We start from the raw sequence: 18661 nt of genomic DNA on the forward strand, positions 1-18661 counted from the left end.
AAAATAAGATAACTAGACACCTGTGACATTGCAAGTATTGCTGCTCAGACATGCTTCAGTAAGCTACGATTATCTTTTGATGACTACATTTCTTATGCTTTTTCATATCTGTATTACAGATATCGATTTTGCAGAGAAAGTAGCTTTATTATTAGACCATGGCAGAGTCATGCTGATTATGATGCTAATAAGTGGTTCTCATAATTAACCACAAACCACATGGAATCTCTTTAAAGATGTTCACAGGTAATATAAAAGCTCTTTCAAGTGGAAAAATATTATTAATTGGAAAAATTAATAGATTGTTACTTTCATTTAAGCGCGGCAAACTTAATTTTACAATAAGTTATTTAACATTTCAGTGTATGTTTGTTAAACAAGTTATAGTTGAAAAAGTCATCTACTCTTTTTGGTTGAAAGCAAGAACATAAATGAGCATAAATTCAATAGCAAAATTCATTCATGATAGTAAAGGATAATCGCTGAAGTCGTTCTTTAAACCAGCATTATCTTTATGACATAACTTTTTTAAAGCGCTGGTACTGGGACTTATTGGGCAAGTTTGCATGGCAGAACAAGAAAAGTCACATAATTAAGAGTGTTCTGGCCATCAGAGTCCAGGACTGACAGGCACAGTGTGTCCAAAGAAACCTGAGTCCAAAGCCACCTCAGAAAAGAGGAAGCTCTCTTCCCTCCAGCCCTCAGTCCTCACAGTGGCTAGATAGGTTTGACCTGGACCATTCTCCTTGGCTGCATGAGGACCCGCTTAATCAAGGGTTGCTGGGGTTAGGGTATCCCTTGGTTCTCCAGTATCTTCTATTTGGGGATGGTGTATAGCTTCTGTAACCCCATTGTGGAGCTGTTAGTTTGTGAGCTCTAGCTAGCTGAATAACTGGCAGGCTTGCTCCCTGGAGAACGTTTTCATTCATACTTTCTTGAGTTCTTATCTAGAAACCTGAGTTTCAGATGCAAGACAAGACTTGTCTTTAAGCATTTAGACCGTTTACGCACGGGAAGTTTCATGCTGGGCTGCAGGCTGGAGTTTTAGTCATGGCAGGTTGCCCCACCTCTTCCTGAACCCACACAGGGGAGCATTTGGCCCGGTGTGCCTCATCCCCCCCCCCATTTGTGCTCCAGCATGGGATCTGGGGCAGTTAAGTTCCCAGTGCGTAAATGGTGTTAGAGATGCAGCTTTGATGATGATACTCTTCACTGGTAGCAAGCAATTAGGATATAAGATCTTTAGTTTTAGCTATGTATCTCATCCTGAGTTTTTGGCTTGCTTTGCTGTGTGTATGTTCAAGGCATAATGGATTGAAGTTATCCTGCTATTTCTGTAAGCTTGATGATTTCTTTAAATCTCCTTGTAAGCAAACCTGGATCTTGCATATTTTTTCCTTTGAATTTCTGCATTCAGAGCTTCTAGCCAGTGCTTCAAACAGATGGTACTCTGCCCATTTGGGCTGGAGGACCAATGGCCTCCTACAAAACCTCCTTTTTTCAGCTTCCTCAAGTGGTTGAAGACATCAAAAGGACCTTTTTTGATGGATACCAACCTCCAGGATCTAAGTACTAACATCATCTGACTGCTTTTTGGCATTTCCAGTGACATCTGCCCATTTCCTGCTCCTTCTTGCTGGCTAACCCAGATCCCTCTGGCAATACTTCCTATGGTGCAGCTCATGTTAGGCACACCTTTGTCTTACACCATCACTTTGGCCTCTGAGCCCACTAGCCTTCTGTCGCCATCTCCAACAAACCTTCTCAATCTGCCTATAAGATCCCACAGCTGGTAACAGGGAGTATTTCTTATTTTCACTTTTTTTGCAGCTGTCCGGTAAGGATAGGGATGGGTGATTGGGCTTGCATAAGCCCAAAAAACTTTCAAATCAATGGTATTAGAGTACCTTCTGTCTTTATTCAAAGCAATTAAATATCTCCTCAGTTTATATCAGCTGAATCAGAGAAGCCAAAATCAATTTTGGCTTGATTTGCCTGACACGAGATTTGAGAAAGAGCCCACCTCAGGATCAGCTGTTTGGCAGGCTCTTTATATGCGTACCAGGCTGCAGAGAGCCTGTTCTCCACAGCCTAGGTATGGTTTCAGGGGGGAGAGCCCACCGAACAGCTGATCTTGGTGATCAGTTATTTGGTGGGCTCTTTAAATGCCCCCAGACCCCACCTGTTCTATGGAAGAGCCACAGCCTCAGAGGGATCTGTGCAAAGACATTTAAAGACCCTGCCAAACAGCTGATCCCCAAAGACGCTTCTCTGCTGGGTGGATGTTTTGGTCAAATCAGTTCATATTTCCTAAATCAGCTGAACTTGAATCAATATACAGATTCAGTGATTTGGTTGATTAAAGTTGTTTATCAGGAAATCCAGCAATTTTTTTCCAGCACACATTCCTATTTTCCCTCTTGTTTCCCAAGGTGGAAGTGAGTAGACTGGTTTGGTTCAGCTACTTTCGGTTTCCTGCTGGGTTCTGGGTTTGCAGAATACGGGTTTGGAATACGGAAGGGGGGTACTGCTGGCACCATATAGTGAGGATAATAATGCATAATGCTCGCCTTACTGTTGACCTCAACTGAAACCTTCATGCACAATAGCCAAAATGTTGAGTTGTTCACTTGAAGTCAAGTTCACTTGACTTATTTTCTGCTTCGGTTCAGTTATTTCCAGCACTGAAAACGTAACAATTTGTATGACAGGGCTATAAACTCATAATGAAGCATGTTCTACATATTTAGGATCCCAGGTTCAGCCCTGTTATATAAAGATAAAGAATTTCTAGCAGGACTTAGAAGAAAGAAATCTGACACTTTGGATAGCTGGTACAAGATAATACTGGCTACAGAAATCAATGCAAGACAGACTTCATATAAGGGGAGATTTAGACAGGCACACTGAAGGAGCAGGTTCATAGCTGGATCCTAGACCAAAGTTGGAGACTAAGGTTTCCTCAGTGGCGTCAAGTTTGGGCTGATATGCCAGCTACGTCCTTTTCATAGAAAGTCTTATATGGCCACAGAGATTTACGCATAGATCACATTCAGGTTCTATTTTTCAATACCATTTTAGGCACCTGAGTGTTAAGGTTTTTTTTTTTTAAACTCATTTTGTTTTAGTTACTTATTTTTAATGGCTTTAGTTTGCTTTTCCCCCCAGTTCCATGTGACCTGGATCCTGCTCCAGAGAGGCAGTTTATATGGTATATACATTCTTATATACATCAGAATAAATACAACCATGCTAAACTTTTAAAAAACAGAGCACTCCCGCTACAACAGTTCAAGACTTTCACTGGAGCTTTAAAAAAAAAGAAAAAGAAACGGCAGTAGTGCCCTTAGGAAAATATTGATGATGATGAAGGTAAGTAGTTCAGACTTCTGAATCACATACTTTGTCCTTTTCCTTTTTTACACAGCCCTTATGAAATATTGACAGAAGAGTGCTAAAGAATGACTGTTTCCTTTCTTTATAGCCCCCATATATAAGACAATAATGCTAAGAGTACTACAACTATTTATCTGTATATAAACAACCCTAAATAAATATAGTTTAAGGGACAGACTACCACAAACAGCCTTCCTCAAAGAGTCACAATGAATACCACCACCTTTGTTTCTACTAAGACTTTCTTGAATGCAGACCCATCTAGATTCACACAATTCCCAAACTCCCAAAGCCGAAGTGTTAACAAATACATTGAAATTCCCCCCTCCCACACCACATTTGTGTGAAGATAAAAGAAAGGTTCTCTTGAATAGTATTTTTAAACAGTATGATGAAGCTACTCCTTATGAATAAATTTATATAGCAGGAATCAAAAACAAGTGCCATTGATTCCTTCACAGTGCTACTACAGTTCCACTCAAATTTAACTGAAGAAAGAACAATCCCAAAGTACTCCCCTTTTCCCAAGCAAAACTGTGCAACTTTTCCCTACCAGTAAATCTGCTTGCTATCAGCAAAGATTACCAGTCCTCCTCTAGAGTAAATGTAAGTAGTAGTATTTGGCTTGAAGCCCAAATAAATGTATACACTGTGTTGTACTGCTAATGGAATGAATGGATCTCAGTGAGTTTCTCCAGAGGAAAAGGGCAAGCATGACTGATGGGGTCTTTGTCCACTTTCGTTGTATGGTGCCCAATACTCTGTCCTAATCTCAAATGGAGTAATAGAGAGTAGTTCATTTTTAAAAATTACATGGTCTCTTTTTACCTGCAAAGACTGCAAATGAACAGAAAAAGTCTTTGTGGTATGCTGGTTTTAACAACCTCCCAAGGCAAGAATCTACAATCAAAGTAAAAATTGTCAGGAGACATTGGCAATGAAGTTTCATTTTTCCTAACAATGACAAACATGGATACCATTTGAACTATATATCTTCAAAACAATGCTGAAACATACATCTAACAAAGTCCCCCTTTGCAGGCTTACACCAGTGTAAGAATGTAACAGTAAATCATATATAAAATATGACTAACAGTCTGGTATTGCTAATACGATATAAACTTTTTTTGTACAGAATATATCCCTTTGCCAACTAGAGACGTTCCCAGCCCCTACCGCCACTTGCTAACCTGATCAGGGGGAAACGGAAAAAATCATGATATAGTAGAGAGTTATTCTCTGTTTATAATTTCATAGAGGAAACTAGCAGCTATTTTACTCGGGGACTTCATGTAGATGAGACCTTACTGTTCTTCAAAAATAATGAATATCCATAAAATTAAAATGTAACCACTACTTTGTTTTAAATTTCTGCCTAAAACTACATTAAAACCTTTAAAAAAATCCTTCATAGAAGTTATTGGCAAGTCACATTCTGCTACTGACATGACTACTTTGGGTAGGCTATTCTTCCTATGAAGTACAAAAATTATTCCTTTAGTCCGCAATAACTATTTCCTGAAGGGAAAGTATTTCTACAACAAGGTTAAACGAGAATATAAAACCGTCAATAAAAAAAATAAAACTCTATCCTGATGCCCTGTCTCAGTATATTTGGGTGGCATAGGGGTGCAGTTTGTGTGCCGTGACCTCAGCCAGATGCTTGGTGGAAAGGTGCTGTTTCGTAGGCCCCATAGAACTTTGATAGTTCCATTCGAGTCCACTTCTCTGCCTTGGCCCTAGTCGAGGCCAGTCACACGTCTTTAGGGCCAGGGACCACCAGCAGATTCATATTAGATCTTAAGAGTTCATCTGGGGGAATACTGATAGAGAAGGTCCATGCAAAGCCTTAAAAGTTAGAATCAGCACCTTGAATTTGATCTGAAATTCAACCGATGCAGCTGCTTCATCTTATGATCTATTTCATTGGTCATCAAGTCTTGCCTATGCTTCCACTCTATTCTCAGCAGTGCATCCCCACAAACAATATATTAGATACCTGAGCAGTGTTATGTTCATCCTTTGCAATGGTCTCACCAACACTGAGTGAATATTTGTAATGACTGTCATGGAGTTATATTGAAGTTTGCAGACAAGTATGACCACAGATATAGCAGCTGTGTGACTTCCTTGTACTCAGTACATTTACTCATGTTAAGTAGTCCTTTATTATCAAGAGATTTAGAAGGGTTCAACTCTGCTTAGGATTGTACTATTATGCAGCAATCAGTGGGTATGGTCTGTGATAGGTCTCCACATAGGATTATACTCACAACTGCTTAGAATATAATTAGTGATCAGCAAGTATTGTTGCTTTAATTGGCTTCTATTATTTGATATGTAATAGTGGCTTCTGTCCTTTTGTAAACTTGTTGTCTATGCTTTCACTGTTACAAACTATTATGTGGAGATTCAGTAATGTTTTGGCTATGATAGGGTTATTGGAATGAAACAGCCTTAAAATAGCTTTCCAACTAACGTGAACCAAAAGAAATAAAATAGTCGTCTTATCCTATTTTTCTAAGAAATAATTTTCCCAATCTCTGGTTTTAAAAGAACAGCACTTGATGTAGAACTGTGTAAGTACTAGCAGTCATTTTGAAAAGGATAAAAGACAGTCAAATAGAGCTTTGTTGTTTCATACAGAGCTTTTTTCTCTTTCCTAAAAGGTTTGACAGAATAAGTGGGATAACTGCTCTTAAAATCTCACCATAATAATTGGTATATACAATTAAACCACTGCCATAAGTTGTAAAAAAAAAGGCAGTATGTTCCAAAAATTACTGAATTATAAGAGAAAAAGTACTTGCAATGTATTAAATGCAACATTATATGCAAGCAGTTGTGCAGCTATATCATGCAGCCCCACACCTCAGACAGTAATTAAGTTTGTAGCTGTCAGTGATAAAGGTTGCAGAATACCTTTGCAATTACTAGGGGAGGGGAAAGCAAACAGGAGATAGGATGCTTAAGATCTAATGCCGCTTTAAAAAGAAATGACTGCATAGACATGCAAGTTCTTGCTACTGCTGTAAACTAGACTTGTGGCCCAGAATTTATCTATAAAGCAAACTTATGTTTCGTGGGCACATTATCCTTCTGTAGCAATAAATTGTAAATGTTCTCAATCTTTGATTTTATGGCATTTTAAATATTGTTATTATAGCTGCTCCAACAGTGCTAAGTTGGGGCTGTCATTTTCATTAGAAACTGTTTTTCAAGCATGCTAGGGTAAAAGTATCTGGTAGAAACTTGGTAAATGTGACTCAGCTGCCCTTTCTATTTTGCTCTCAAAAGTTTACAAATTACAGGTTTTGTTTCATAGACTTGAGTGCCTTTCACTCCTAGGAACAAATGTTATAGAAATTCAACATTGATGTGTTCAAACACCTGGCCTTCTGTAATAATAGCCTGGTCAGCAGACTACCAGGAAAAAATCCCAGAATCGCTAATTACAGTACAGTCCTATGCAGAGTTATGCCAGTTTAACCTCAATGAAATCACTGAGCTTTGATTGCTGTAACTCTCCACAGGACTGCACATATTGGCAGAAGGCGGAGCAAAAAGGCAAGCAAATGGTAGGCAGAACTACAGCAAACATATGGATTTTGTTCCCATCCTTGTACCTTGCAGCGCTAAGAACACTGATCGGCTTCTTAATTGATGACATCTAAATGAACTTAACAAGAGTCTCTTATCTAAGTCCAGTAGGCACGCGTGCTGTTATACTTTATTCTGCCACGGGGTGCAGGAGATTGGTGTGGCCTTCCCCTAGGGTTGCCAACAAACCAGAGGGGAAAAAATGTCCAGGCTCCTCAACAGAGGTATAATGGGATGTTATTTACTTGTGATATTGTTGATCTCCAGGACATGAAAACTTTCACTCTCCATTTCTACACACTAACCGTAATTATAGGAGCAGGATACTATTTCTTCAGGCTGCTAACAAACTGTCCTCCACCATACCTTCTACTCACTTCCATCCACACCTACCCTCCAACCACCAGGTCACATAATCCAGCTAGTTGCCTTTCTCTACTTCAATTATTTTGTATCTATACATAATAGTAAAAAGCTTTGTTGATATGTAGACTTTAATTTGATAAAAGCTTACTTAAAAATAAAACATGCTGGACTCTCTCCCAAGCATATGACTGGCATTACCAAACGAAGAGGGGACAGAGAAAGTGAAACTCAGGCTGGTCTAAAACCATTAATTTAAGTAGACTGAAGCAACACTGCACATAAACGCACTATAAGCATGCTGTATCTTCTCTTTGCCAAGTCTCAGCCAAAGAAGTAAGCTTTCTTTTTAAAAATTATTATTTGCGGATTGTATATTTCTGTGTACATTTTCCTGCTTAAAAATTTGTTTGAAGAAGCCTACCATATCCTAGGCAAATGACAATTGTTAATGCATTATAAAATACATATGGTGTTTTGCAGACTAAAAGTCAGCAAGAAAATGTAAAGTCAGACCTTTATCCCAAGAAGATTACAGTCTAAATTGAATGGGAGAGACCAGAGATAGGGATAGATGGAAAGCTGGAACGAAGAGAAATTCATACCCAAAACAGCTTTTAAAATCTGAGCAAGAGCATGAACCTATGCTTTGCTTTAAATTCTGGCTGCTCATTTCCACAGGTTTGTTGGGTTTCAACTTAACTGTTGTTAAAATTCATATTACAATAAAGGGCCTCAGATATTTCTTCAGAAATATGAATTCTAAAGAAGCAAAAGGATTGCAGGGGAAAGAGTTCCAATTTAATTATATGCATTAAGAAAAAAATATTTTTAAATATATATATTCAAAACAAAAAATCAAGGCCATGCAATACATATAGTGATATTGTTAATAGCAACCAAAACGAGTATTAATAATATTAACAGTAAGTAATATCTGAAATCCTTCATATTCTTCTAGATGGAATGTGGGAAAGTTTCTCATATAGAAGCGGGAAGAAAAAATTGCAGTACAATCCTAAGCATGCTGTGGACGCCGAAGTTCAACTGAGCTTAAAGGACCGTACTTACTGATAAGTGTGCTTAGAGTTGCAGCTTCGTGTTCTACATGTACTTCATAGGAAAGTACTTTAGGATGCTTTGGGCTGATCCTGCGTTGAGCAGGGGGTAGGATTAGATGGCCTGTATGGCCCCTTCCAACTCTATGATTCTATAATTCTACTTCATAGTAAGACACACACACCCTTGATTATAAAGCGAAAGGCCTTTTCAGATAAAATTATTCTTGCATTATAAGGGTAAAAAAGGTAAAAGTCAGATCTACAGGGATCTTCATGGATCCACTGACCATGCCTGTCAATCATTCCTTATTTTTATACACCTTGCCTTCTCTTTCTCTATTTTTATAAGGGCTATTATGGGTTATGACCCAGAAAAGAGACTGTACCTTTAAGAAGACTGATGGGGGGATATCCTCTAGCTTTTGAGTATATGGAGCTTGGCTGAGGTTAAGGAAAACGACTATTGATTGGGTTAATCCTGCTTAGCCTCCTAAAAACGGGTTAGCCTCGGCCATCCAGATCAGTGTGCAGTTACTTTCTTATCCATGAGTGCCTATATATATTTGCGAAACAGACCGGTGGGTGGAGTGTGTCTGGGCCGTACGAGCTCGTATACAGTTGCGCCCCGATTGGGCGGGCCACTACCCAGAACACACTCCGTGGCTGCCTGCTTGCCTCTCTGCCAGCCTGCCCGCAGTACCTTGTGCCACTGCAACGCACCTGCTAGCGGCGCCAGCCAGGAGAATGAGGTGGTAGCAGCCAGTAGGAGGCAGCGCCACTGCCCACCAGCTGGCAGTTGTGCCTTGTGGTAGCTTGTGCCTGTGTCATGCTACTTCTGGTGATGCTGGCCAGGGGGATGCAGCAGTGACCACCAGGTGGATGAGGTGCCGGCAAGCAGCACACACTGCTGGTGCCCAGGAGACGGAGGAGCTGCCTGCCAAGAGGAGGAGGTGCCCACGATGCCCAACAGAACACCATACCGCCCGCCAGAGCACGCGGCCTACTCCAATGGTCCTCCTACAAGCTGCCTCCTTTAAAGTAATCCCTCACCCTCTCTGTCCCTTGCTGCCACTGTTCCCCCAAATACAACGTCCCACTAGTACTCACTGCTATTCTACTGGCAGAGGACTTTCTACTAGTAAAGGATATCAATTTGTATAGTGATGCAGAAAGTAGTCAAAAACGAGGAAAACTTCAACTGACCTGATTTTACCTTTTACTGTGCATTCATTTCCATGCATCCTATTATATCCTCTCACAATCTTTTTCAAGCTCAAAAACATATACACCATTTACTGCTTACAGAACCAGTGAACAATAAAATTGAGTCCAAAATGGTTCTGTTCTTATAAAATATTGGCCATTTCAGACAGGGAAAAATCATTTTTTAAAAAATTACAACTGTAATGCCTATAGCTCAAATCTTCAGCTAACAATGCAGTACTCTGTCTTTATACAATTGATGTGACTTTGCTAGAGCAAAATAGCACGATGAGAAAAATCAATAGTTTTCTGAAGGGATCATGTTAATATTTCCACACAGAAGGCATGAACATAATGAGGACTAAAAAAAGGCTTATGAAATGGAAGGATATTATTTTTTGATTGAAGGTAGCATTGCTGCTGTTTTCCAGGGTTTTCCCTCCCTGCCTCCAAAAGTGACAAAATCAATTTAAAATATAGTTTTAAAAAGTCAACCAAATAGTCTAGTGTGGAGAATCTCTGTTCTTGAGTACTGTCATGGGCATTAGCAAACTGACTCGTGCAACCACATTCCATACTAGACCTCAAAGTGTAATACATGCATTAGCTGGGTCAAAAAATGCATATTCTTAGCAACTAATATCTCTGTGACTGAATGCTGAAATACAATATCCCTATTAGCTGAAGGGGAAACATCTGGATCCCTACAGATACTGTATATTTATCTTGTAATTAGGTCATTAATAATCCTCCTAATTTAAATTAATTTGAATTACCTTGAGAAAGGAAAATATTTTATACAGAGGTCATACTCATAAATGTCAATTTTGTATCAATCACAAATTGGTAAAGGCAAGGAACATGGCAGAATTCTATTCTCCCATCCACTGAGCATTCGACAAAGTGGGGCAAGGCATAAAAAATACAGCTACTGCAGTATATCCATCTTCTCTGCTGCTTTGGTACCATTTGTTAACAATAACACAATATTTTTCCTGCTGGCTAAGTGATTTCAGCCAAACAGAAGACTTTCATGCACCTACCATTTGCTGCTTCAAGAACTGCTTCTTAAACTGGATGTTCATTCTGCTATGTAGGAAAAGGTTCTATGCAGATTTGCTTTCAGTGGACTCTGTGTATACATAGGTATATCCTTATCCACATTTTAACAAAGGGAATATACATGCTAACAAAGGATGCAGATTGGATAGATACCACCGATCTATAGGTGTTTATTTTGAAGTGCATCCACATGACGTTGAAAACTTTAAGGAGTGGTTCAGCTCATAGCTAAGGCTATGCTATATTAACAAACATTGATGGACAGTAATACCCATTACATAGGAAGGCAAATACCTTGATCCAACTAAGATCATACTGCAAAAGCAGGCTCTGTTTCCTTTTGTTTTTCCTTCTCTTCAATACTCTAAGTTTTGAATGTTTTGGATACTGGATTCTAGGAGCAGAATTTCAAAAAAGCATTCCCATTCATTCCCTCTTTCTCTCTCTCCTTAGTGAAAACCAGCATTTGCTGGCGGGGGCTCATGGGAATTGTAGTCCATGAACATCTGGAGGACCACAGGTTGACTACCCCTTTTTGTTCACCTAAATATATGGCTGATTGTCATAAACCAAAAGCTGAACTGATTTTATTTCGGATGATAGTTTTTTACGGAGCGGCATTACAGGCTTTGAAAAAGTGTAGAGTGAAAAAGAGGATCAGTAAGCGATATCGGGGAATGGAGTTCAGTAGTAGTCATCTGAAGGTTAGAATGTAGGAAAGAACTGTCAAGATACTCTCTTATCTCCTTTCCATTTTAACCAAAACTATGCAATCTATATAATATTTAGTGTCTTGCCTTTCATTTTGTTCCTAGAGTCTACAGTCAGGTGAAAAGTATCATTTCCTCATGGTGTATCAGACTACTGTTCCATCTATTCCAGCATCCCATCTCACACAGTGACTAACCAGCTACTCTGATTGCTTGCTGCTGATGTTGCCTACTAATATTGGTATTCAGAGGTTTATTGCCTCTGAATATGAAACTTCCTTTAGTTACCATGGCTAGGAGCCACAGACAGATCTATCTTATCTTACATCAATATAAAGGTGGGATTTCCTCTTCCCCCGCCCCCAGGGCAGCTATTTTGAATTTCATTGCTCACTTGTCAAATTTAAGAGAAATCCTCCTAGAGTTATTCACAGTTGGTTTTGTTTTTTAACCATTGTGAATAATTTTGTGTCATTAACAAATCTGGCCAGTATTTAAATTGTTCATAATTGATCTGGAACTGCCCACCCCCAGTTCCAGATCAATTATGAACAATTTAAATTGTGCCATCATCAACTACTACCCCTGAGGGACTCCATTATTTAACAAATTCTGTATAGGAAGGAAACTGGTTAACCTCAAACGCAGTTAAGAATATACTGGTACATACATCAGTTGCTGAAGAGGAGAGTTTTCAAGTTGTGGGAACAGAATTTGTGAAACTGCAGCCTGATGCTTTCAAGAGCACCAGCAATACATCTATACCACCCAGCAAATTTCTGCTTTGTACATTATGTATTTTCCACAGTGTAACCTATCTGAGTTAGGGGAAAACATGTACCAGGAAAATTTCAGGAGAGTGTCAGTTCACTGAAAATAGGTACATTTGGCTCCCTGTCATCTGGCCATGAGTTTTACGTAGACCTTATAATATAGATTGGAACTATTAAAGAGTAGAGAAGATATAATATAGTTGGAACTGATGAAAAGAACGTCTTCCCTTTTCTCAGGAAATATTCTGTCACTTCACTTCATGGGGGAAAATGTTCTAGGAATTCCATCTGTACAAGATTCACTGGGTTTGTTCAGAGAATGTTGTAAACAGATCTTGTCCATTTTTAAACAAGTAGTTCAAATTACTACTGACTTTATAACATAGGTTGATGACTTCAGATATTCAATAGTACAAATAAAACCTCCTACAGTCTATTATGTATATATTACGAAAAAATTGCTGTACTACTGAAGCTACTTGCACATAATACAAAGGAGCACAGACAAAAAACAAAAAACACTTCAATTTGTTAACATTCTACAAAAATAAAGTCTTCTCAGCCTCCATGCCCTTCATCTTCCTTAAACACTGAAAAGTGGTTTCCTCGAAAGCAAAACACTCATTAGATTACTTGTCTGACACAAGCAGATCTTGAACCAATTTAGCAAGCATGAGTTATAATTGACTTGGAAAGGAATTATTTGCGTTTATGAGCCTTCTCAGATGTGTAGCCAAAGGGACCATTTACAATTTTTTTTCAGCTAAGTCGGATCTACAAATGCAGTGTCTAGCACTCAGGAAAATTATAGCATGTGGATTTATGGCATTCCCCAAGTAACTCTGTTTCTACAAATTAATGAATGGAGCAAACAAATGTGCACATACAATGTGTCAGATAAAATATTCAAATATTCTTCCCTTCAATGTGTAATAATAATTTTGATTTAACAACCCTATTTCAAAATGTTGCGTTAGAATATGCAGAGCTAATTTATACAAAATTGCTCTAATGCAGGATAGGCTTTAGTTCTATTATTTATTATATATATGGCAACATGAACCAATTGTGATATTAACAAACAAAAATTCATGCCTTACACATCAGTTCTATAAATTTGCTTGCACTGCCTTCAACAGAAAAACTTTTAACAAAATCACAACAATCTAGAGAGTCATGTGCATGTTCCTACCAAATTACACTAAATTCAATAGAAGTTATTCTTGAGTAAATGTGCCTAGATTTAGGCATACATTCAACATATTTTCGTAACCTAAGAAATCTAAATGTAATTGTTTAATCTACAAGAACCAATTATAATCATATTATACAGCTGATATTTGTATAAATCAATGGCAATATACGCTGTAGTTGAGTGTTAATAATTGGCCAAAAAGTTCATCTAAATGGCTGCCTACTCTCATGAATCTATCCAACCACTACTGTCATCTTCAAAAACACTGCATTGGGTGCCCAACCTTCTGTACCCTTTATCTAGGAAAACGGAATGATTACAAAGTGATTGCTACAAGACTGTTATTGGTCTCTGATGAGTAAGGCCACATCCCCATAGGGATTCTTGGTAGGGAGAGGTTCCTGGTATGCCCCTGTCATGACTAGGGCATTTAACGTTTGAGGGGAAAGGCTGAGGACACACCAGTTGTGGCTTCCACATTAGGAGAGAGTGCAAAGTAGCGTACTGCTTAACCTCCACCTCTTTCCATCTGAGGCAAATGGAAAGCTTGACCCAGGAGCATGACAAGTGTGGTTGACAGTGGGCTAAGTCTACGATATGTAGATAAATTAATTAGCCACATTCAGAAAGGTGAAATACTGCCCTATCGTCTATTTGATTAAGTCCCACTTCCTGCACAATCTAACTGTGCAGAATCAAGTCAAGCATGCAAATAGTAAATAAGGCTGCCTTGTGTGAATCACAAAAAGCATAAAATGAATAAATGGACTATTTCCAACCCCAGACAAATGTAGAATTTTAGCTGCCTTTGAAAATACACGTTCTAATTCCCTTGCTAAAGTTTCTCATTACCAATGATGCTATTCTTACAAAATTTATTTTCTCTCCAACCTTTTCCTACTATTACCAGTTGTATCACTATAGGCGCAACCCCAATTCCCCCCAGTGAAATTAGGGATGTATTTTATCATACCGTGAAAGGGCTGGTCAATTCAGCTTTTAAAAATATTTCCTTATAAAAAATTAACTTCTCTCCTAAAGCATTTTGGCTGCTTCTCTGTGTTTTTCATCACAATGACTTGGGGCCATTCCAGGATCTCCCCCCACTCCCCCCCCCCAAGGATATACAGCTGGTATTCATTTACTGCAAAGGTCTCTCAACTTGGTTATTGAGAGTTAGGGGAGAACGTAATACCCATACATCAAACTATGATGTTGAATAGCTGGGAAAATTCAGATCTCTTTCTTGCAGCTACGTCATGTGTAATGCAGTGGAGCTGTACTTGTTCCATGAGCATCTCACAAGTCACTTTCCCACAAATCTGTAGCATGTTGATTTCCCAGAGATTCATTTTGTATCTTTTTGTGGCCGTATAGATCTTAGATTTAAAACAGTTCTGAATACTGACTAATCCTAGATAAGGAAATCCTCGAAATAATCTTCTGTCATCAGAAAACAATGCTACATAACAATGCTTCAACTGCCTTAAATTTATGACTAGATCTCAGTCAACCACTTGACTATAAAATTGGCAATGCTTGTAATAATCATGCCCACAAACAAAAAAAGTACACATGAAGCTAGATCAGCATGATTTTTGTTCCTAGCAAGGCTCCTTTGTTTTTAAATGCCTGTGACAAAGAGAAATTCAGTCATGGAGCTCAAGCGAGGATGCTGAGAAGTTCTGTCTGTTGAATTTCTACCTGGTGTCTAGCTGTAAAGGCATAGGAACATGGCACACCTTTTGTTGAAAGCATTGTCCTCCACCTCCCAAACAGACCCCATATAGTTCTAAAAGCTTTATGGACAAAGCTCTGACCCTTTTGAAATAGTTATAAGCAAAAATTGAACTTGAATATTTGGAATACATGGTCCGAGCATCCTAAATGCCTATAAACAGTCTGCCTTCCATTTTCTGGCCAACATATCACTTGTCACTTCTTTTTTTCTCTAACTGTCCAGTTTCAATTTTGTCTCCCTGGCAAATTCTGCCATCTGAACAGTGGAGTAACATGTTGCCCTGCAGAACAAAGTTTGAAGCCAGTGGCACCTTTAAGAATTAAAGAATTAAACTTTGTTGGTCTTAAAAGTGCCATTGGTCTCAGACTTTTTCCTGTTGCTTCACACCAACAAGGTTTCCCACCTGAATCTAGGTTGCCCTATGAACTGAGGAGAAGTAGTAGGGCTCAGTTTTCAAAACACTTTTTTTTGTAGCACTTATAAACAAAAAACAAACTAAATCTTCATACACTGACTATGTCTCCAATGTCTTCTTTCTTACTATGCTTTTCTGTAACTTAATTATCTTTTTCATTAAACAAACAACTCTCAGTCTACCAGCCAGTGAATCACCAGGCATCTCCAAAAAGTGTATGGGGTAGTGTGGTGAAGCATCAGACTAGGGCAGGTTGGACCCAGGTCCAGATCCCCAGAGCTATGAAAATCACTGGATGATCATGAGCTCAGCACTCCCTTTCTCAGCCTAACTAACCTGAAAACGTTTTCATAAGTGAAAACTAAATGTTAAGGGAATCATAGGCAGAGGGAAAGCAGGTTAAAATGTAACAAATTCCAATGCATTGCAACAACAACCTCTACCTCCAACTTATTTTCAGAAATTTTGATGATGGAGTGATATTTAAAGGAAATGATTACAACCTTCTAACTGATCTCTCTTTCTGTCTGCATTGAGAAATACTGCTTGCTATGTAACCTTTCACCTACAGCAGAAAATAAACAGATTAGTTTATGTCAAAAGTATCCTACAAATAGTCCTGGCATACGTTGACTAAGATTCTGGATTGCTGTAACTTAACATTCTTGACTGAACAATGTTTTAATACCGCTTTGGCATGAAGTGACTCCCTCCCCTGAGTTCTCTGTTTATGCCCAAAAGACCTGGGAAAGGGCCCAGTAGTAACAGAAAGGCCCATTATGCACGGCCGCCGAAACGGCGATTTCGGGTCACATGGAAAACGCGGAGGGGGAAGACGCGACGCATAGCGGTTATACACGGGGCGGGGCGCGACAGCGGCAAAACCCAGAGTAACCGATTATGCACGCGCCGATCCGGGCGCCGCTTCTGGTTGCGCCCCGCTCACCCGGAAGCTGCGCTTTCTTCCGCGTTTCACTGACGCGGCTTTTTCGGCGGCATGCACCGAAGCTGCAGCCGGTTGCAGCCGGCTCCGTGCGTTATCCGTGATTTTAGTCGCCGCCATTCCACCCCGAATGTGCGCTAAAACCCCCGTGCATAATGGGTCAAAATGACAATGGTTCTCAATCTTCCTAATGTTGCGACCCTTTAATACAGTTCCTCATGTAGTGGTGACTCCCAACCATAAAATTATGCAAGTGTTCTTTCACAGAAATTAAACCGAAACTGACCATTGTTCATGATTGTATATTAATTGTTTTTTTCCTGGGGTTTCTCAGTTCAGTTCTGCCTCTTGCAGTTCTCGCTCTTTTCCACTGCTCCAGACAGACAAGCGGTCTATCTCTATCTACCCCGCAAGGCTGTTGTGTAAATTGCATCCCCCAGCCAATCTGCTTGTCCTGCCATGACCTCTGTAAAAGGGTTGTTCAACCCCCAAGGGGTCCCAACCCCCAGGCTGAGAACCACTGTGATAAACAAAAACTGAGTAAGGCAAACATTTCTAGACTTCCACTAAACAACAATTTCATAGCGCAAACTCTTTTTTAAACATACCTCACTAACAAAAATATTTGCCATGCGACTTGGCAGAACCACTTGACAGAAAAACAAGTCTAAAAGATCCTGCATTTATGGAACTATTTCCACAACCCTTTGAATTCTGGCCACATTTTCCTGAGACATACTGCACTTCAGCTAAAAGACTCAGCTAAAAGAAGGGATATCTTCGCTTTTCTGGGTGAGAAAATACTTTGTTTCTGTTTGCGCATCTGAATCAGATTATAGAAAATAAACTGGAGCACAGTTTATTAATTAACTTCCAAATACAAATGAAATAAGATGTCACTGAAAGCTGGGCATTTTGTTTTGAATTAAATAGCTTACATTGTATGGTAGCAAAAATACAATTTTGCTTATGTAATTACATGGCAGTGATAAAACCCTCACAATATGGTGATAAGGCCTCTGATTACACATGTTTACAGTGGCTTTTTGAGGCGGGGGAATACAAAAACCTACAGAATAATCTAAAGCGGGGGTCATCAAAGGCCATGGTCGCAAAGGCCATGGTACCGGGCTGCCGGCAGCCACGCCTGCCTCCCCCCCACAGCGAGAAGGGAAGAGGCAGGCGCTTATGCGCGCAGTGCCCCCCTGGTGGCGAAAATGTGCGTGTGCGGCAACTGCGCATGCACATTTATGCGCAGCTGCCTCACGTGTGTGTGTGGCACCCGGGCCGTCAGGTCTCCCCTCACCCCCGGAAGCGGTCCCTGACCTCAGAAAGGTTGGGGACTACTGATCTAAAGCAATGTTAGTTTTGGTAGCTTTTGATCAACAATTGTATTTACTATTCTAGAAATATTTAACTTAAATACACTGGTGGCATCTCTGAATAATATCTGAATCTAAAGACATTTACTTATATCTCATTGATTTTGATACAATTCAATTAAACTTAAAGGATTGCGAGGATTTCAATTAGAGAAAAAGTTGAACATGAGCTGAATTCTGCCATTCAGGGCATCTGAAGGGTCCAAGTTTAACTGGATCATGTCCAGCTTGCATAACAACTGTACTTGAGATATAAGCAGCAGTCTTTAAAAATCTTATTTTATCCCAAGATCTTGGTAGAAATCCATTTAGCAATCTTCTGAACATACTTGTTTTAATAAATCAGTGGAAAGTGTGCATAACTTGAATTATTTTGAAACCTTTATTTTAAAAAAACATTTAATCAAACAGTTTCCTTAAAGAATGGCTGTAAATCTACAAAAGTCACAGCATTAGTTTTACCCAAGTTAAGTGTATATTCACAGTTGTTTTATCACCAGGTAAAACTGATATTAGCAATCCTCTCTTCACGTAAGCTTTAAAACAATTTCAAAAGAAGTGTTATAGTTGCACAGAAAATAATCATCATTTTTAAAAGAGCCTTAAAAGCAGATATAAAGATTGCCCAGTCACCTTTTAATATTTAATGAAAGGACATATTTGCTCAAGTGTGGGCTCAGCCCTTAAGTACTAAAAATTTACTGTAATCATAAAAGTGTTTCAATTTTTAACCATTCATTGAGTTATAGTCAACAGAAAGCAAATTTAAAACAAAAGAAGATGATGATAAAACAACATGACAAATTATCTGACAGTG

The 18661-nt window shown here is 39.2% G+C and overlaps 1 protein-coding gene across 28 annotated transcripts in view; it reads right to left on the reverse strand.

The window, feature by feature from the left end:
• The window catches only part of TENM3 (teneurin transmembrane protein 3), a 1688047-nt gene that overhangs the window by 256177 nt on the left and 1413209 nt on the right, over window positions 1-18661 (reverse strand). The window lies entirely within an intron of this gene.

Source organism: Paroedura picta, chromosome 10 (assembly GCF_049243985.1).
Source record: "Paroedura picta isolate Pp20150507F chromosome 10, Ppicta_v3.0, whole genome shotgun sequence".
Taxonomy (NCBI): Eukaryota; Metazoa; Chordata; class Lepidosauria; order Squamata; family Gekkonidae; genus Paroedura; species Paroedura picta.